The sequence below is a fragment of the Bos grunniens genome, chromosome 1 (assembly GCF_055505025.1).
Source record: "Bos grunniens cultivar Pamir isolate PY7600 chromosome 1, Bosgru_T2T1.0, whole genome shotgun sequence".
Lineage (NCBI taxonomy): Eukaryota > Metazoa > Chordata > Mammalia > Artiodactyla > Bovidae > Bos > Bos grunniens.
This window is the reverse complement of record NC_141165.1, coordinates 32,590,501-32,612,823: the sequence shown is the minus strand read 5'-3', so window position 1 is coordinate 32,612,823 and position 22,323 is coordinate 32,590,501. Positions and strand designations below refer to the sequence as shown.

At 38.7% G+C, this 22,323-nt stretch overlaps 1 long non-coding RNA gene across 2 annotated transcripts in view; it reads left to right on the top strand.

Moving 5' to 3' along the window:
* LOC147379244 (uncharacterized) overlaps positions 1-21,933 on the top strand; it is an 81,284-nt gene extending 59,351 nt beyond the window's left edge. For both annotated transcript variants that reach the window (XR_015158330.1, XR_015158318.1), the window contains one exon: positions 21,433-21,933. This is a non-coding gene — a long non-coding RNA (uncharacterized LOC147379244). The remainder of the gene's footprint in view (positions 1-21,432) is intronic.
* Positions 21,934-22,323: the final 390 nt, after the last annotated feature.

Sequence of the window (22,323 nt, the reverse complement as noted above, 5' to 3'; positions counted from 1 at the left end):
AAGAAAAATATATTTCTTTTTCAGTTGTTTTCCTACATTGACATGTGATTCTTAAATTCTTATTACATTCTGAAAGAGATTTATTCATCTGTAAAATAGTTCAAAAATACACTTGCATTTTATAAATTCTCTATTGCGATATCAGTGACAGATACATTAAACATTGGTCAACAGGTTCAGTGGTCTTCAGAGTAGGGCACCTGCACACCTAAATCACTATGCAAATTGACCCAGTGGTGTTAGGGAAGAAAATGTTAGAACATACATTCTTGTTAACTTTTGAAAATCTGATCCATTTAACATGGCTATTTTTATGAATGATTATATATAATATTTGTACAGGAACACATGTATGTTATTTATAAATAAATAATAGATTTAGCACTTCTTTTTTTCCTAATAGTATTGCCCAACTTAAAAATTTTGTAGATGCTGACTCTAGATATAAACATTATTGTTCTCTTTTGTATGGCTCATACCTCATATAGTGCTTGACACAGAGTAGAGATGCTCAGTAAACATTTGTAAATGCATAATTAATCAGAATGGGTAGAGAAGAGCTCCATGCATTATTTAAACCTGGGAGTGCCATGGAAACAGGCCCAATATATAAATAGGCAGAGTAAATGTTTTCCAGACTCTTTTTAGGACACATAGACTGAGTGGTTGCTGTGATACTGGATTGTTCCGGGAAGCACAGAGCCTTCTGAAATACATTCCTCCCTTTTTTTTAAACTTTCTATAGAATTAGAACAAAAGCAAATCAACATAAGTGGTTGATAGGCTAGAATTCCATTTGAACTTAATGAAGAGGGGATTAGGGAAGAATTTACTATTGACTCTAAAAATATGGAATGGGAGCAAAATGAGGTACTGATACAGATACTTACAAAGCCATAACTTCTGCTAATGTTCAAAGCCCAAACTTTAAGAAGGAATATAATTTAAATTTGTCATGTATTTATATCTTTAAGTTTATATAGGTTTCTTAGAGTCTTTAAAATTAAGGAGAAACAGAAATTCAGGAGAGGATTCTTTTCAAAAAGGAATGAGTGCTTAGCTTCTCATACAGAAATGATAGCCCTATTGTTTAGGAGGGAATGGTAGTATTTCTGCAGTGTGGGCCTCAGCAAGGTGTAGGAAAGGAAGAAAATAAGATTACTTTTGTACAGTTGAACTTGGCGATCAAAGCAGACTATGTATGCAAAGTAACTAGAAAGATAAGAGTCTTGGCTGCATGAATTACCATGTCCAAAGGAAGACTTGCCGATAAGGTGGGGGATACTCAGTCAACGAGCACCTGCCTACCTAGTAGCTGGGCTTTATAGTATTTGATCTCCAATGAGTCTTGGTGTAGTTATGGATGCAGAGAATATCAGTGAACTTTAAAGGGGATTTTTTGCTTTTGTTTTTTTAAAGCAAGACCATATTCCTTCTGAAGTTCAAGTTAGTGTTTCTGCTTGATCTGATTTCATTCCAACAGAGGACCTTCTGAACAAATGGCCTTTTTCTGATTTGGCTGCTCACAAGGGCTCACCTACAAGGAGAAAAATATACTGATGATATGAATTTGGGTTTTTCCTGATTCTTATGACAGTGGTTTCTTAAAGTGAACCAATTAAGTGGTTTCCGATGATGTTTGGGGTCCAAGCTGAGAAGGTGACCATGCTGAAGAGGCTAGCACTCCAATCTATGAGAGTTTTTGTCATGCATGAACTGGTGTTTTCTTCTAGTTCAAATATTACCTTAGGAACCATGAACCTTGCCCAGGTCTTATCATTCTTGATGAGGATAAAAGTGAAGTAATTGGCATTACAAAATGGCCTGAATCATTGGCAGTCCAATGAACTAGCCTTTGCTTAAAGAACTTAGTTTGGCTACTTCTTCTGTGTTCTCTCTCCTGTACCCAAAAAGGAATTTGAACACAAAGCACAGAGTCCTTTCACTTCTGTGTAAGAGAAAAAGAAACTACAAAAATAGAATTATTGAATAACTTGGACATTTTTTTGAATTTTCTTAAAAGGGCTGCACAGTAATTTTTCACTATTCAGCATACAGCAAACAACCCTCCCTACCCCCCAACATCCCTCCCCCAAACACAAAGACACAAATATTAGCAGCTCTTCTTCTCCAGGCTTTCATTGTTGAGCAGCTATTTAAAAATGAGTCTCTTTCCCCATACCTTCTCTTTCCAAGTAGTTCTCTCTATCACCCACATACCCTGCACTTAACCCTCTGCCTAGACCCCTCCAAAATCCTGCTTGACATCTGGTTTGCCGCCCCCCCAAAATAAGGGATAATTTCTTATTTTAGCATAGGCATAAATTCTTTAAAAATATGAAAATAGCATTTTGGGAGAAAATGATTACTCAGACCTTTGAGTTAGGTAATAAATGACCTTATCACAGCTATAAAAGAAAGAGTTTTGAAAAGAATTCCAGGAATATTTGAAAGTATCTACTAATGAAGAAATAAAAGAAATGCATTTATTTTTAATATTACAGAGCCAGTTGCTAGAAAAACCTTCTTCCTAATCTCAAACTATTATCCAGGTTACTGTATTTAAAAAAAATAAATTGGTGGTCTTTTATTTTTCTGTTATTATAACCATACTATAAATTCATTGTATGGATTTCTTTTTTCCCCAGCTTTATTGAGATATGATTGACATCTGTATTGATTTGATACATGTATATATATTGCAAAATTATTATCCCATAGCATTAGCTAACACCATCACATTACATAATTGCTACTTCTTTTTTTGTGGTGAGAATATTTGAGATTTACTCCCTTGAAAGAAAATTGAAAGTGTTAATCATTCAGTTGTGTCCAACCTTTTGCAAACCCACAGACTATAGCCCACCAGGCTCCTCTGTCCATGAAATTCTCTAGGCAAGAATATTGGGATGGTAGCTATTCTCTTCTCCAGGGGATCGTCCTGACCCAGGAACTGAATTCAGGTCTCCTGCATTGCAGGCAGATTTTTAAAGGTCCTTGTATGTTGTTTTTATCGTATTTTAAGGAAAACCACTTGGCTAGACTTGGCCCTATGTCAAGCCATGTGATGTTACTTTTCTTTGAACTTAATTTTCTTCATCTGTAATGTAGAATTAATATTTGCCCTGCTACAAGATTAAATTATATTATAAATATCTGTGTAATGAAAATTTTAACAACTGGCACCATGGTCCTTTCTAGGGAGAAAGTTAGGGGACAATTGTATATATGCTAGAACGTAAGGTGAGAGTTTTGGTTTTTTTGCCTTTGAGACTGTTTATCCCTCCCATAGAGATAACAAATCTTAAATTCAAATCTTATGAGACATTATTTCAGAAGTTTCATGTTGGACGACTAACAATTGTTTGGGGAAGACCTGCCTGATACTGCTTCAATCAATGTTAATTTCAGTTGTTTATCAAGGTCACTCAAGAGACTCAGTTACAAAAAAAAAAGGCAAAGAAATTTAACCCAGCTGTAATCATTATTCCCCAGTACAATCTCTCAATTGCAAGTGTTGAATGTCATTGTGAATAAGACTTAAAGGTCACTTTAAAAAGCAATAAATTAAGTGGTTACATTATGGAGAACACAAATAACAGGTTGATTCTTATGGTCTGGGATAAAATTTCAGTGCAAGCAGGCTGACTGGGTTAAATATGGTGTGTTTGTTGGCCGCTCAGTTGTGTCCAACTCTTTGCACCCTGTGTCCTTCAAATTAGTTATAAAGAAATGAGCTTAGTGAGTTTTAGAAAGCTGTGCTGGGTGACTCAACAATGGTTCTATTGGTGGCAAAGACACCATGTCAAATATGAAGAATTTGTCTCCCCAAGTCCTGTGGAGCTCCTGTACTTAAGTCCCATGGGCCTTCAAAGCCAACAGCTTTGGGGATTCCTCCTCCTGATGCCAGACCTTCAGGTTGGGGAACCTGACAGTCTCGGAACTCTCACTTTGGTGGGAGAAACTCTGCAATCTGTTCAATAAGTGGTGCCAGGAAAACTACAACTACATGTAAAAGGATGAAATTAGAACACCCCCTAACACCATACGCAAAAATATACTTGAAATGGATCAAAGAACTAAATATAAAGCTGGGTACTATAAACCTTAGAGGAAAAAGTAGGCAGAACAGTCTTCAACATAAATCCTAGCAATATCTTTTTGGATCCATCTCCTAGAGTAATAAAAATAAAAGCAAAAATAAATAAGTGTAACCTAATTAAACTTAAAAGCTCCTGCACAGCAAAGGAAGCCATAAACAAAATGAAAAGATGGCACACAGGATGGGAGAAAATATGTGCAAATGAAGCAAATGACAAGGGATTAATCTCCAAAATACAGAATCAGCTCATGCAGATCTACATCAAAAAATAAATAAATAAAGGTCAATCAAAAAATGGGCAGGAGATCTAAATAGATATTTCTCCAAAGAGGACATTCAGACAGCCATAAAGCACATTAAAAGATGCCCAACATCACTAATTATCAGAGAATGCAAATCAAAGTTGCAAAGACATATCACCTTACACTGGTTAGAATGGCCATCATCAAAAAGTCTACAAACAAGAAATGCTGGAGAAGATATGGAGAAAAAAGAGAACCCTCCTACACAATGGGAGCAAATGTTAATTGGTTCAACCACAATGGAGAACAGTATGGAGATTCCTAAAAAAACAAAAATAGAACTACCATATGATCTAGCTGGGCATATATCCAGAGAGAATCATACTTTGAAAAGGTACATGCATCCCAATGTTCATTGCAGCACTATTTACAATAACCAGGACATGGAGGCAATGTAAATGTCCATTGACAGATGAATGGTTGAAGAAGGTGTGGAACATATATGCTATGGAATATTACTCAGCCATGAAAAGAATGAGATAATGTCCTTTGTAGCAACATGGATAGACCTAGAAATTATCATACCAAGTGAAATAAGTTAGAGAAAGAATCATGTTATTACTCATATGTAGAATCTAATTTTAAAAAACAAGCTTATTTACAAAACAGAAATAGATTTGCAGATATCAAAAACAAACATCGTTATGAAAGGAGAAACACTGGTGGGAGGGATAAATCAGAAGTTTGGAATGAACATACACGCTACTGTAGATAAGATAGATAACCAACAAGGACCAACTGTGTAGTACAGGGGATTGTACTATAATATTGTACAATAATATCACAGTATTATGTGATAAGCTGTATGAGAAAATAGTCTGAAAAATAATGAATATATGTACATGTATAACTGAATCACTTTGCTGTACACCTGAAACTAACCCAACACTGTAAATCAACTATACTCCAATTTTAAAAAGCAATATAGGTCTCTATAATGGATTCTTTTAAGTATGATTGTGTGATTAAATTGATAAGCTCAAAACTGTAAGTAGACATTTGACTATTTGTTCTATATCAATAATTTATATACATGTTTAAGTTGGCTAAAACTTCTTAAAGAGGATCTTCTCTTTTGGAAAATACATTCTTGGTCTCTTATATTCAGGCATATTTAGTATATTGATGAGCATCTTGTTGTAGAAATTGTGACTCTAGAGATGGAGAGACAAATTTGTTTACCCCTGAGGCAGGTAGAGATAGAACCTTCTGAAAGTATGGGCCAAGAATCTCCATGGGGAGAAGGGCCAGAGCACATTCCCCATGATGGAGAGACTGAAGGATAGGGAAAAAGCAGAGAGGAATATGTTCATCTGAAATTACCTGTGTGCTGAAAGATAAGCCCTTCCAAGTCTTCCATCAGACATAATCTTCAGAAAATTCTGTATACTTTGACAAGCTTTTGGAGAGCAGAATTTTCTGGGGAACTTGAGAAGGGGGATGTTTTGCATCTGAGTTAACACTGGAGCTAGGTCAGAAGGAGCCTGGTGGCCAAACTGACCTTAAGAATACATAATATTCTCTATCCTCTCACCTTGTACTTGTGTAAAACTTGAGGAAGGCTCAGAGACTTCACCAAGCTGAAGTCAGTTCAGCCTCTCCCAGACTACATGGGGACCCAGATGATATGTAGGCCATAAGCATGAGAGTTGGCAACACTAATTCACTTTATAAAGTTAAGAGCATATTATTATCTAATGTAATTACTATTGCCTTCTACCCAGTAACTTGTAATTACTCAGCCATAAAAAAGGAAAAATTTGAGTCAGTTGAAATGAAGTGGGTGAAGCTAGAACTTATTATACAGAATGAAGTAAGAATGAGAAAAATAAATATAGTATATTAACACTATTAACAGACTATTAATCTGTTAGTATTAACAGATTCTATATATCTGGAATCTACAAAAATGGTACTGATGAACCTATTGGCAGGGCCGGAATAGACATAGATGTGGAAGAAGCTCTTGTGAACACAGAAGGGGAAGAAGAGGGTGGGATGAATCGAGAGAGTAGCACTGACATATATACACCATCATGTATAAAGTAGATAGCTAATGGGAACTTGCTATATAACAGAAGGAGCCCTGTGCTCTGTGATGTGCTAGAGAGCTGTGATGGGGTGGAGGTGGGAGGGAGGCTCAAGAGGGAGGAGCTTTACATATATATATGGCTTATTAGCATTGTCCTATAGCAGAAACCAACACAGCAGGGCAAAGCAATTACCCTGCAATTAAAAAAAAATTAACTATGTTTGATAAAAATACAGTGCAATATGTTCAATATGTTAACTTTGTGTAATTTTATAACTCATATTAATTTTATCTTATCTCATTTGAGCCCTATTTTTTAAAAAGAATATTTGAGTAATTATTAATTTGGAAATAAGTACTTTATGAAATAAATTATGGACCTAACAGAAGCAGAGATATTAAGAAGATGTGGCAAAATAAACAGAAGAACTATACAAAAAAGATCTTCATGACCCAGAAAACAATGATGGTGTGATTGCTTATCTAGAGCCAGACATTCTGGAATGCAAAGTCAAGTGGGTCCAGTTGAGCTATTTCAAATTCTAAATGCTATGAAAGTGCTGCACTTAATATGCAAGCAAATTTGGAAAAATCAGCAGTGGCCACAGGACTGGAAAAGGTCAGTTTTCATTCCAATCTCAAAGAATGTTCAAACTACCACACAGTTGCACTCATCTCACATGCTAGCAAAGTAATGCTCAAAATTCTCCAAGCCAGGCTTCAATAGTACATGAGCCGTGAACTTCCAGATATTCAAGCTGGGTTTAGAAAAGGCAGAGGAGCCAGAGATCAAATTGCCAACATCTGTTGGATCATCGAAAAAGCATGAGAGTTCCAGAAAAATATCTATTTCTACTTTATTGACTACACCAAATCCTTTGACTGTGTGGATCACAACAAACTGTGGAAAATTCTGAAAGAGATGGAAATACCAGACCACCTGACCTGCCTCCTGAGAAATCTATATGCAGGTCAGGAAGCAACAGCTAGAACTGGACATGGAACAACAGACTGGTTCCAAATCAGTAAAGGAGTATGTTAAGGCTGTATACTGTCACCGTGCTTATTTAATTTATATGCAGAGTACATCATGTGAAATGCCTTGCTGGATGAAACACAAGGTGGAATCAAGATTGCCGGGAGAAATATCAATAAACTCAGATATGCAGATGACACCACCCGTATGGCAGAAAGCAAAGAAGAACTAAAGAGCCTCTTGATGAAAGTAAAAGAGGAGAATGAAAAACTTGGCTTAAAACTCAACATTTGGAAAACTAAGATCATGGCATCTGGTCCCATCACTTCATGGCAAATAGATGGGGAAACAATGGAAGCAGTGAGAGACTTTATTTTGGGGGGCTCCAAAATCACTGCAAATGGTGATTGAAGCCATGAAATTTAAAGACGCTTGCTCCTTGGAAGAAAAGCTATGGCAAACTTAGACAGCATATTCAAAAGCAGAGACATTACTCTGCCAACAAAGGTCCATCTAGTCAAAACTATGGTTTTTTCAGTAGTCATGTATGGATGTGAGTGTTGGACCATAAAGAAAGCTGAGTACCAAAGAACTGATGCCTTTGAAACGTGGTGTTCGAGAAGACTCTTACGAGTCCCTTGGACTGCAAGGAAATCCAACCAATCAATCCTAAAGGAAATCAGTCCTTAATATTCATTGGAAGGATTGATGTTAAAGCTGAAACTCCAGTACTTTGGCCACCTGATTTGAATAACTGACTCATTTGAAAAGACCCTGATGCTGGGAAAAATAGAAGGGAGGAGGAGACAGGGACAACAGAGGATGAGATGGTTGGATGGCATCATCGACTCAAAGGACATGAGTTTGAGTAAGCTCCCGGAGTTGGTGATGAACAGGGAGGCCTGACATGCTGCAGTCCATGGGGTCGCAAAGAGTTGGACATGATTGAGCGACTGAACTGAACTGAATGAAGCAACTTTATTCAAAACCTTGATTGATGACTGTGTCTTGAATTTCAGACTTTTTATCTATTGCTATTAAAAAGAGTTTATTATTTGAGGCCTTGGCACAGAGAAGGGACTCTTCCCTAATCTTTAGCCAAATATCGCCTTAAGAGATTCTGGGGGAAAGAGAAGAAGTTGGGGCAGAGAAGGAAAGTGGAGAAAGAGAATAGAAAGAAGAAGAGGGGACAGAGAAAAGGAAGGGTGGGGAATAAAAAATTTGGGGGGAAATTTTCCAGCTCTTTGGGACTAATGGGCTAAACTGCTTCAGTTGCCTGTTAGAGGTGAGTGGCCTGCTTGACTACAACTCTACTTTATAATGTCAGCTGTGCTTTGTTAAAGGAAGCCCTACCCAACTAAGACAAAAAAGGGCAAAACATATGCCTGTTTCAGTTTTCCAAAGAAAACATAAGAATAACATTGACTTCCATGCACGTATCATCAGACATTTCGCAAAGGTCATCACAACCAGTATAAAATTAGATCCTAACTGAAGACTTACCTGGTACATCATGATAGTCATTTTTACAAACTGGGAAAGCAGAAGAAGGAAGGTGATTTGTGCAGTGTGACACGGGGTGATTTTGTGTGCATGTGTGTGTGTGTGTGTGTGTGGTTTAACACAATAAAAATTAATTTCTTGTTCCTACAAAGTCCATTATAGGTTGGGGGACTCTCTAGAACAGATACCTCTCCCCACTGTGGGGGCTTGACATTGCAGACTGTTCAGACTTGTGGCTTCTCTCTCTGTATGTGTAAGTTCAGATGTTTGAACTTGAACCCAGACCACTGTTCCTTGTAAAACCCTAAACTTCTCTCATAACAGCCAGTCTTCACACCATGATGTCATTTGAAAATCTAATAAGAAGGTTTTAATATCTTCATGAAAAATCAATAAAAGTATTTAAAGGGCAATTGTTAGACATATCTTCTAAAGATGACATATGGATTTCATCTTGCAAGCCAACTATGATCGTTTGGGAGGGGCTGCCAATCCTGTGTATTGACGAGGATTCTGAGGTCATATTAGGAAAGAAAACCAAAATTAACAATGTTAGCTACAGGCACAGGAAGTGGGGTGTACAGCATGTGAACTCAGGATGACAAATGCTACTCCAGCCCTGAGAACAGTATGGGGTCCTCTTGGTTGAACAAAAGAGTTTTCCAGTGGGAAGAACGAAAATATAAACAAGGTTAGCCAAAGACATTTTTAAAAATTCTGCTTTGAGTTGCTTCTCTCTGGTTGCCTCTCTCTGACCTTATTCTCTGTCAGTATGGAAAGTTGGAACCTCAAAATTAAATTCTAAAATATATTCCTACATGAAGCTTTATGTATGTGGAAGATAATGAGTATCTGAAGGATAAGGTCTTCAAGATTTTACAGTAAATGCATAAGGATTGATAAGGAGAAGCAAAATTTGTTCAAGAACATTCCTAGCAACTGTTTCACGGTTGGTAGAACAACTGGATATATAATCAGGGAGTATACAACTTTGATTATAGTGGATTACACCAAGAGACATAATAATACTGCTATAATTACATATCAGTAGTTAGGCCTCAAATTCTTTTTTTAGAAAATAGCTATGAGTTTTGTAAAGCTACAAGTTTTACATAAATAGATCCAAGATAACAAGAAACAAAAGGATCAGAGTAAAAATCCTTTGTGACTAAGAATGTGGCATACGGTCCCTCCCCACTCCTCCATCTTAAACCTCCTCAAAAATAAGTCCTTCCTACACAGGACAGTAAACAGCAAAGCATATTTAGTTTTTAACTTAATTGTTTTTCAAGCATAAGATAGATGTCTGCTTTCAAAACAGATACATGCTTAAAATGATTTAAGAAGTTAAATAGCTCAAAAGAGACTGACCAATTTAGCAATATTTACTAACAAATAACTTCATATAACTGCTTTCCTTATGGAAGCTTATAAAATGCCACTTTATAAGAATGATGGAAGTTTTTTATTGCTATGGAAATAAGAAACATATAAAGATCACTTTAGAATAAAATCAGAATATGTTTTAATTCAATATTATTAACTTTTAAAAAGTTATGATTCTTAAAGCTAAAGTTTTTTCCAATTTTAAAGTGATTTTTCTTTTCTTTTTTTTTTTTTTTAACATCATTAGAGTTGAGATCTGTGTACTTGCCCTCCAAAGCTTGCACATAGGCTTCATACTGTTTCCACCTTAGAATTAATTCATCTCGTGCCATAACTTTGAAGTCTGTTTCACTCAGTCGAACCTTTTTGGGAAGAGGTTCTTCGTTGGTCATCTTGAATCCTCTCCAGACGGAGGCCGCGCCGGCGCCCGCCCAGTCACATAGGCCGACCCCGCGCTGTCCTCTCGCCGCCCAGGCCGCCCGACCGCGCCGCCGCCGCCGGCCCCCGCGCTCCTCCTCCTAAAGTGATTTTTCTAAAGATATCTGAGCTATGGGCGAGATGATTGCTTCTTCTACTATTTATGTTTCTTAGAAAACCTCTCTAGTAACATAAATAATAAAATCGACTTCTAACATGGTTCTTTGTAAAATAAAGTTAATAACTAAATTATAAAATTATATACAGAAAAATTGAGCAACTATGTGACTCTAGCAAAAACAGTCACATTTCATGTAAAGATGAAGGGAGGAGGATTCAGACTGACTCAGTGACAGGCCTGACTCACTAAAAACATGGAACTTTCCTTTTTCACAAAGTTCAGTTCAGTTCAGTCACTCGGTCATGCCCGACTCTTTGAGACCCCAAGGACTGCAGATTGCCAGGCCTCCCTGTCCATCACCAACTCCTGGAGCTTACTCAAACTCATGTCCATTGATTCGGTGATGCCATCCAATCATCTCATCCTCCGATGTCCCCTTTTCCTCCCACCTTCAATCTTTCCCAGCATCAGGGTCTTTTCAAATAAGTCAGTTTTTTTAATCAGGTGGCCAAAGTATTGGAGTTTCAGCTTCAGCCTTCCAATGAATCAGTCCTTCCAATGAATATTCAGGACTGATTTCCTTTAGGATGGACTGGTTGGATCTCCTTCCTGTCCAAGGGACTCTCAAGAGTCTTCTCCAACACCACAGTTCAAAACATCAATTCTTCAGTGCTCAGCGTTCTTTATAGTCCAACTCTCACATCCATACATGACTACTGGAAAAATCATAGCTTTGACTAACTATGTAATATCTCTGCTTTTAAAGTAATGTCTCTGCTTTTTAATATGCTGTCCAGGTTGGTTACAACTTTTCTTCCAAGGAGCAAGCATCTTTTAAATTACATGGCTGCAGTCACCATCTGCAGTGATTCTGGAGCCAAAAAGAATAAATTCTGCCACTGTTTTCACTGTTTCCCCATCTATTTGCCATGAAGTGATGGGACCAGATGCCATGATCTTAGTTTTCTGAATGTTGAGTTTTAAGCCAACTTTTTCACTCTCTTCTTTCACTTTCATCAAGAGGCTCTTTAGTGTCTCTTTCTTTGAGTTCTGCCATAAGTGTGGTGTCATCTGAATATCTGAGGTTACTGATATTCATCTACTGAAAAAAAAAAGTGAGGTAATAGTCAGATGTTACCTGCACTGGTTTAAATGCAAAGTCCCCCACTGCAAGGTTAGTGCCAGTTCTGGCCACAGAAATTTATCAGTACTAACACTCAAAAGCTATCTACTGTCAGTAAGAGTCACCTTAGCTTTCCAGCCCGTATTTGGTCAGGCTAATCTGCGTATATCCAATAATACCAAGAGTGTGAAGAACAATAAATTCTGGTGAAATAGTCGTAGAATAGGAGCACTTTACTGCAGAGAGCAGAACCCCAGGCTTCTATGGCTGGATGGCCTTGCTCCCACAGCAGGGAGCCATTGCTCTCTTTTCTCCACACAAAAGTTGAGGCTCTAGCCAGAGATGTGGATTCCACTTGACTCTCACAATGCAATTTTCTCTCTAACAGCAGCCCAGACAGTTTCATGGGAGAGAGGAAGCTTTCATACCTACAAGGCAACCAATGGAACAATGCAGGTATCCACCTAGAGACCTCACCCGTCAGGAATGTATGTATGAGGGAGGAAGTTGCATGTATTAATGGAAATGGCTCTACATTTGTAATTCTGTAACAACTGTAAGAGAATTATATTCCACTTAGTACATCAAGGTCGTGGATGTTATACTGCCACTGTCTATCTGACCCACCAGAAGCTTTTAGGCAATAGTTTCAATCTCTCAGTACTTTGGAGTTCTTTTCCAGAAAGTCCCCCACTCCAAGGTTAGACTCTTCTGGAAATGAGAAGATCCCCAGTGATTATATTAACTATGGCAAGTCCTGCTCACCCCAAGTCCCAGTCCTGTGAGGCAAACAGGCCCACACTGATGGATCTGGGGAGACCCACTCTGGCTGATTCTGACAACTGTAGGACTGAACAGGGGCATTAGGAACTTTCATCTTGCCTGTGGTGGGCGGAGTGGGAATAGACATAGTTTTCGGTTTAGTATTCAGCAAATCTTGGGCCTCCATATATTGAAAGCGCTGGTCTTCCATGCTGATCAGTCCCTGCAGTGAGGGTCTGGTCAGTCTACTACTTCTGCCTCAATTTTCTGTCCAGCATTCCAATTCTCTGGAGAATTATTTACTCTAGTACAGCCCTTAAACCTGAGCAGAAAAGGCCCCCATCCTGAGCCTTGAACTTTGGGTAGCCTGCGTATCAGAAATATCAAATTGCAAAGATTATGAGAATGTTATTTTGGATGCTTGGTGATGATAGAACAAATGGGAATTATAAGAGAGGAATTTATGAACTGAACTAGGCATTCATCCAGCCCAGAAGATACAGCGCTGAGAACCCTCATTTGTGAATGTGATGGTGAGAGTGGGAAGGGGTGGATAGAATAAGATCACAGCCTCTGCCCTGGAGAAGCAGGGAGAGGGAGTAGTTGCTCTTATTTGAAGCTGGCCACTATTTATTCAAAGTGACACCTATGCAAACTGGATTCCAAAGATAACAGTACTCCCTTCTTTTTTGGGAAATGTTAAAAATTCTACGAAGGAAAAAGTTCATTTGGGAAGGAGAACTTACTCCCTTCAATATTTGGGGGATTTTTTCTGTATCATTGGGCTAAGGCTCGGTTTCTGCCCTGCCCTGCCTCACCCCAGCTAATCTGTGCTTGACCAGGAGACAGGCTTTATCCTTCAGCCATCAAGGCTTCAAGGCATTACCTGGGATACCAGTGGGAGAGGAGGTGCCTTGGAAAAGAATGTGGGCCACACACTACACTTTTGCCAGGCCCTCGTGCTGGGTAACATGATGGGGATTGAAATCTGCTTCTGAGAATCAGGTCATGGTCTGGAGTCTGACTCAATAAACTGACTACCTGGAAGAACAATGCTACTGCCTGGTCTTCTGGGTTTGAGTTGTTGCTGCCTAGGGACTTCAGTTGCTATGCCCGTCCTCCCTAGAAACCTCAGTATCTCAACATCAGCAGCACAACTATCTTGGATAACTTAGCCTGAGCTAATCCCCAGTTTGCCTTGGGATGTTGGATATTAAGCAAAATCAATTCTCCCTTAATCCTATTTCCTTCTAGGCCTGACTCCCTGGTAAACAAGATTTCAGGCCATGTGAAAAAAGATTTCAAAAACTGTGGGTTAGTCACTGTGGTTCATTTTCTAGGGCTGCCATAGCAAACTACCACAGACTGGGTAGCTTAAAAAAGAGAGATTTATTTTCTTACAATTTTGGAGGCTAACAGTTCAAGTTAAAGGAATTGGCAGGGTTGGTTTTTTCCTGAGCCCTCTCTCCTTGACTTGCAGGTTACTGTCTTCTCACAATGTCTTTCCTCTGTGGGCACATGTACCTGGTAGCTCTCTTCTCTTACAAAGACAGCAGTCAGATTGGATTAGCATCCACCCTAATGATTTAATTTTCACTTAATTATTTCTTTAAATTACTCCTTTTTTTCTGCCTCACTATTGCAGCTGGGACATCTCATTTCATCTCTTGCCCTCAGATTGAGATTTATACCATTGGCTTCCCTGCTTCTTAAGTCTTCAGACTCAGACTAAACTATACTGCCAGCTTAGGTCTCTAGCTTTCAAACAGCAGACATGGGATTTCTCATCCTCTATAATCACATGAGCCAGTTCCTCTTAATAAATCTCTCTCTGTGTGTATATATATAGGAAATATATATTGAAAATTGATTCTATGAAATCAGAGTGTTTCAAATACCTAAAAGTGTGGACACAGCTTTGGAACTGCATAGTGGGTACAGGCTGAAAGAGTTTTGAAGTTCATGTTATATAATGGCTACATTTTGAATGGATCATTAAAGGTGATTTTGGTGAGAGCTTAGAAAGGAAAGAATAGAGCTGTAAAGAAAACTTCAGTCATCTTAGAGAATACCTGAGTAATGCTTAACAAAATATTGGCAGAGACATGGATGGTAAAGACCATTGTGGTGAGATATCAGATGGACATGAAGAACATGTTATTAGAAACTGGAGAAAAGATAATCCTTATTATAAAATGGCAAAGAACTTGACTGATTTGTATTCATGTTGTAGTGTTTTATAGAATATAGAACTTGTGAACAGTGAAACTTGATATTTTGCTGAGGAGATCTCTAAGGAAAATGTTAAAGGTTCTTTCCGTCTGCTTACAGGAAGATGTGACAAGAGATAAATCTTTTATTTAAAAAATAGAATTGTTAAGCAAAAAAGAATTGGAACTTAAAGACTTGGAAAATTCTCAGCCTATCAATACTGCAAAAATGAGAACGTGTATTCTAAAGAGAACATTAAGGGCACAGCCAAGAGATAATTTGATAAGCAGATTAATGTGGATATGAATCATGGACCTAAAGGACCATCTCAGCAGAAGCCAGACACTCTTGTCCAAGACAGGGGAAGAATGATACCCTGTCTTCCCAAAGTGATGCAGATATCATCAGGATTGTCACTTCCACCACAGGCCCAGAGTGAAAGGGGCTGCGGGGCAGAATGGTTTCAAAAGGTGAGTCTGCCTCTCCAGTTCAGATGGTCTCGAGTGTCCTTGTCCAGAGCCTCTGTGGTAGGGCCCCAGTAGAGCTGCAGCAGGGGCAGGGCCACTGCAGACAGCATGGCGTGAACAGCACCCCACTGAGTCATGGGGTGATATTGTTACCGCAGTGGGACCAGAGGGCAGAACCTTGAGCCAAAGAGGATTATTCCTGAGCCTCAAGGCTTAATATTACTGCCAGGTTAGGTTTTGGATTTGAAACCACTAGTCCTTAAGGTCCATGTAGTCAAAGCTATGGTTTTTCCAGTAGTCATGTACAAATGTGAAAGTTGGACCATAAAGAAGGCTGAGTGTCAAATAATTGATGTTTTCAAACTGTGATGCTGGAGAAGACTATTGAGAGTCCCTTGGACAGCAGAGAGATCAAACCAGTCAATTGTATTTAGGAAGTCAATCCTGAATATTCATTGGAAGGGCTGATGCTGAAGCTGAAACTTTAATCCTTTGGCCTCCTGATGCAAACAGCTGACTCACTGGAAAAGACCCTGATGCTGGGAAAGATTGAAGGCAGGAGGAGAAGCGGATGTCAGAGGATGAGATAGTTAGATGGCATAACCAATTCAATGGACATGAATTTGAGCAAAATATGGGAGATAGTGAAGAACAGGGAAGCCTGGCTTGCTGCAGTCCATGGGGTTACAAAGAGTCAGACACAACTTAGCAACTGAACTGCAAAAAGTTCATTTTTCTTTCTTACTTCTCTCTTTTGGAATGGCAATGTTCACCCTACCATTGTATTTTGGAAGCTCGCAACTTGTTTGATTTGAGAAGTTTAAAGTTGTAGAGGAATTTACTTCAGGATAAATTTTACCTTCTGTCTCATCCATATCTGATTTAGATGATAAATTAGATAAGACTTTGGATTTAGACTTTAGTGTTGATACTGCAACAAATTAAGACATTTTGAGTTGTTGGGATGAAATACATGTATTTTGCACATAAGAAGAACATTAATTTGGGGAGCTCAGGAATGGAAAGCTACCTACTGAATATTTGTGTTTCCTCAAAACTTGTATGTTGAATCCTAATTCCTAATATGATGGTATTCAAGGTGGGGACTTTGGAAGGTTATTAGGGTCGTAAGATTATTGCCTTTACAAATGAGAACTCAGAGAGCTCTCCTGCCCTTTCTTACTGTGTATGGACTTAGCAAGAAGACAGTCATCTATGAACCAGGTGGTAGACTCTCACCAGACAATAAATCTGCTGGTGCCATGATCTTGGTCTTTCTCTAGAATTGTTAGAAATAAATGTTTGTTTGTTTAAGTCACATAGTTTATGATAATTTTGGTATAGGAGCCAAAACTGACCTTTGTCACATTGATTTGGGGGGCAATGTTTTACCCTATAACCTCACTGCTGTGATAGATCGAGTCATTAATTTGTTCAAGTTCATACTTTTTATTAGAAAAGAGAAATAACTTCTAGGATCCTTTCATGCTGGGCTGGATACCAGAAGTCCCTGCTGAAATTATTTTTTCAGAAACACATTTTTGATTAGGGCTGAAAAGCAAGATTAAAGGTTATATTACCAGGTTAGTATGAGATTAATAGTATCCAAAGCACTAAATATTTATTCAACATATATTTATTTGGTCCACTAAGTTGTGTATTAAGGCTCTAAAATTGTACTAGCTACTGAGAATATAACAGGAACCAGATACAATTATCATCCTCAAAAAGTTAGAGGCAAGCAAGATAGGAAAAACGTAATTACATTTTGAAAAAGAAAAAAATTGTTCCAAATCTGATCTGAAAAAGAACATGCTTTGAGTGATATACGTCATATTGTCCTTTTGGGAGAAATTATTACTTCTGATTAACTTTTAAATAATTTCCATACAAACTTTAATAGCTAAAATGTTGCTCTGAGGAATCAAGTAACTCACCATCCAGATGACTCTCAGTTGAAAGTCTGATGAACTTCTACCAAATATTCTTTCCTTCTTTCTCTGATTCAACAATGACTATCTAATCATTCTTTTGACTATAAAATCTCTCACCAAGAAAGAATCTTTAGCATATTCATAGGCCTTTTCCTCACAGCAAAGTTGTAATGAAACTTTGACACATGTTCATAACTAAATTGGCTGAAAAGCAGCACCAAGTGGCCTTCAACAGATAACTAGATGAAGAAGATGTGGTGTATATGCACAATGAAATATTACCCAGACATAAAAAGAGTGAAATATTGCCCTTTGCAGCAATGTGGATGAATCTGGAGAATACTATGCTTAGTAAATGAGTTAGACAGAGAAAAATAAATACTATATAATATCACTTTTATGTGGAATCTAAAAAATAATACAGATAAGATATATGTACAAAATGGAAACAGACTCACAGATAAGAGAAAACAAACTTGTGGGCTTCCCTGGTGGTGCTGTGGGTAGGAATCCACCTACCAGTGCAGCGGCAAGGGTTAGATCACTGCTTGGAAAGATTCTACGTACTGTGGAGCAACATGCCCCGCAACTGCTGAGCCCACGCTCTAGAGCCCACAAGCCACAACCACAGGGCCTGTGTGCTGGAGCTACTGAAGCCCGAGAACTTAGAGCCTGTGCTCCACAACAAGGAAGCCACCACGATGTGAAGCCCATGCACTGCAGCTAGAGAAAGCCCATGTGCAGTAACAAGGCTGACTGCAACCAAAAATGAAATTAACTCATTCATTAAAAAATCTTTAAAAGAAAAGAAAAGCCTAGGGTTACGAAAGGAGAGATAAATTAGAGGTATGGTACTAACAGATCCAAACTACTATGTATAAAATAGATAAGCAACAAGGATATACTATATAGCACAAGAAATTATAGCCATTCTCTTATAATAACCTATAATGGAGTGTAATCTACAAAAATACTGAATCATTATGCTGTATATCTGAAACTAACACAGTATTGTAAATCAGCTATACTTCAGTTTAAAAAAATAGAAAGAAAATTACTAAGCATTATAATAAAAGCACGCAGATAGGGGAGGCATTTGAATTTGGGTTGTAAGAGTGGGTGAGGTTGGGGATGGGGAAAATTTTTCCAGAAGTGACATCTAAATTAAATACTACAGAGTGAATAGAACAAAGGGCTGTGGGGAGATAAGAGGAATCTAAGAGTAGTAAAGACAAGAAACCTAGAAGACGGAAAACATTATCTGTATAGCAGGCCTGTCAGATAGGGCAGGCCTGCCCTATCTATGTCCCTTGGCTTGAAAACATCCTTGTTCTCAGGGCACTCCCACCTCTTTGTACCTGCATCTCCACCTGAGACTTTTCCCCAGGACAGCAGAAGGCCATTCTTTCCTCTTTTGGGAAATGCTGGTAAAAAAAACTTGAGGACTGACATCTCCAATAGCAGCCCTGAACCAATGACAGAGTGGTGCAGTTAATATGAAAACACCCTAGTTCCTTCTCCTCCTATCTCCTTCAAGTGGGATAATTCTGATAAGTTTCCCAGAATTTCCCCAGGGATTTAGTTCCAATCCCCCCTTGTGGGTCTGGCTTCCTTTTCCTGTGCTGTTTCTCAGCTCCCTACCAATGTTTTCCCTACTTTTCAAAATGCTTTCCCTCTAGCCCTTGTCACATGGTCTGCTCTGGGGAATCCAGACTATGCAGTCTTATTGAGTGAGTTGCAAGTGGCTGGACAACAGAGAAAATTTGTAATATCCAAAGAGGTTTAAGCAAGGTTTGGCCAGAGTATACAGGGCCCTATTTTACCAATTTAACATATAAAACAACAGAATGCTTGGGTAAGCTTTAATTTCAGATAAATACTAAGTAACATTATAGTATAAGTATGTCCCACGTATTGAAAAACTACTTATTATTTATCTGAAATTTAACTAGGCATCCTGCATTTTATCTGGCATTGCTACACAATCTAGAAAGGATTTGGAGCGTTATCTATAGGATACTTTGATTACAGCTTGAAACATGGATTTGGGAAAGGCTGGGGAAACCAGTGAGGAGGCCTGGGCCTGGAAAGGTCAGGGAGATGGGAAGAGTGAATAGAAAGCATAAGGGCATTTAGAAAGCTATCTGCACATCTCAGACTAGCTGCCAGGGCAACAGAACTCTCTCGCTGGACAGAATGGGAAAAGACTTCCAAAAACTGAGTTCAAGATGTCTGAAAATACCCCCCTAACTGTTTAGACAAAGATATCAAAGTAGCAGTAGAGGCCTCCTTCCCCTGCCTCACCTGTGCGCTGATGCCCATACAGTGAAGCACTCTTCTTTGGACCCAAACACCCAGCCCTCTAAATCAGGCTGCAGGGACCCTTTGGGCCTAGACCACTTGTCCTAAGCTGTTCTGAAGACCTGCATTAGAATGGACTCGGCTCAGCCTTGTCCCCAGACAAGCCTCTGACCAGATCTTCTGGGAATTACCAGCTATGCATGGCAAAGAGCACTAAGGAAATTGGTCATTTTCTCTTTGTTACTGTGGCTTTACCCTGAGATGGACCTTGCCCTATCTGATAATTCCAGCCATAAAGCCCACATGTCTCAGTGATCTCACTGAAAATTCAACCTCATTATGGAGATGAATGGAGAGCATACTTTTGCTTTATCATATGGCTTTCTCTGTGTAAAGAACTCTTCAGTTTCATTTCAACTTTCATGAAGGAAATTCTACTCCTGTGGGAATCTACTTCAAAAACAATATATTAAAAAAGAAGAAAAATGAAACCCATTTTACCAATGGTAGATTCTTTATCTGTTTCATACTGTTTCTTCAATTTGTAAAATGCGCACCAAAGACCATTAGGGAACATAATTTGAATTTCTTTATAGGAAAGTTAAACTGTTGAAAGATTAAAAAAAGAGAAAAAACTGCATCAAAATGAAAACAGGCCTTCATCATTTTCTAACACCTGAATTTGATTATAACTTTCATTTCTGGAATTGCATAAGGCTATTTCTTCAAACTAAATTGTGAATACTTGTGTCAGACATTAGAAAGGCATATGCATGAATGGTTATCTAGAAGTCATCTGTTTTCTACCCACATTCACATACACACAGACACCACTGTATGAGTGATTTGAGTTAGCATGTAACTGGGAAGGGTTAATTTTGATCCCATATTGGATCTGTGTCTGTAAGTTTAACCCTTGTTTTGCCGCTTTTGTAATTATAGCAAATATAATGATCTACCTCAAGGAACTCTGCCCCCCTCCGCCTGACCCTTAAACTAAAGTGCCTTTGTTTAGCTCACAGGGAGATAACCTGACCCTGCCCACCTGTGAAGGACTGTGACATTCAGGCGTGGCTCAAAAATTCACATTTGGGGGGCCAGAATACAGATAGCTGTGGCATCCTTATTTATTAATATGGCATGAGATATTCCATTTCACACCACCTATGAAATGGCTATCAGGAAGTGAAACTAGCACATTCTCCTACCTGAGCCTTGCCATTTTAGGAGATATTTGCAAGAATTAAATGGTCTTTTTACTTTGTTTCCCCTCCTCTCATCTCTGATCCCTAAAAGAACCTGGCATCCAGGCCCCAACAAGATGGTTATTTTAAGACATTAGTCTGCTGTCTTCTTGGTCAGCCAGCTTTTCAAATAAAATCACATTCCTTGCCTCAACAACTCATCTCTCAGATCTATTGGCCTATCATGGGGTGAGCAACATGAGCTTGGACTCAGTAACAAGCAGAGCTGTTAATCACATTAAGCCATCCCACAGTAATCTTGGTACCCTAGGGTCTCTGATCTACTCTGTGCCAAGGATCATTTTTATTATTTACATATAGTATATGTTTAATTCTCATAATAACTTCAGTCTCTCAAAAAACCTTCTCTACTTTACAGCTGTAGAAACTGAGACTTAAAAAATTGAATAATTTTCCCAAGGTCACATAGTCAATAAATGAAAGCTTTGTGCTGAATTTTGTCCCCTCTAAAATGTATGTATATTTAGGTCCTAACCTCTAATATGTCAGAATATAACTGTACTCCTTCCTCTGCCTTTTATTCTATTCAGGCCTTCACTGGATTGGATGATGCCCACCAACATTGGAGAAGGCAATCTACTTTACTAAACCCACGGATTCAAGTGCAAATCTCATTCAGAAATTCTGTCAAATTTACCCAGATATAATATTTATTCATTCCTCAGGTACTCTATGGCTAGACAAGTTGATACATAAATGTAACCATCTCAATTGAAGAGACAGATAGACACAGAGAATCAAAACTAGCTAGATCAGCAACCCATGAGAGCCTGTGCCAAGGTTGGAAAATTTAAGCTATAACTGATGAATTGTCAGAGGCTTAGTGTGGAAAATTTGAGAATTAAAAACTCCAAAGAGACCCAATCATAGAGAGAACACACAGTATTGTGAGAGTTACCTCCAGGAGTTTCTACCAGGCCCTCATAGTGAATATCAGAGACAAATCTCATCATGCTTCCAGCAGTGGGAGGGGAAAAGGATTTTTCTGTATTTTCAAATACACCAGAGCATTCTGTTCTTTTTTTTATTTTAAGTGTTATTGGAGTATAGTTGATTTACAATTAGTTTCTGCTGTACAGCAAGGTGAATCAGTTATCAGTTCAGTTCAATTCACTTCAGTCACTCAGTCATGTCCAACTCTCTGCGACCCCATGAATAGCAGCACGCCAGGCCTCCCTGTCCATCGCCAACGCCCAGAATTCACTCAGACTCACGTCCATCGAGTCAGTGATGCCATCCAGCCATCTCATCCTCTGTCATCCCCTTCTCCTCCTGCCCCCAATCCCTCCCAGCATCAGAGTCTTTTCCAACGAGTCAACAGTTTACATGAGGTGGCCAAAGTACTGGAGTTTCAGCTTTAGCATCATTCCTTCCAAAGAAATCCATTCAGAATGGACTGGTTGGATCTTCTTGCAGTCCAA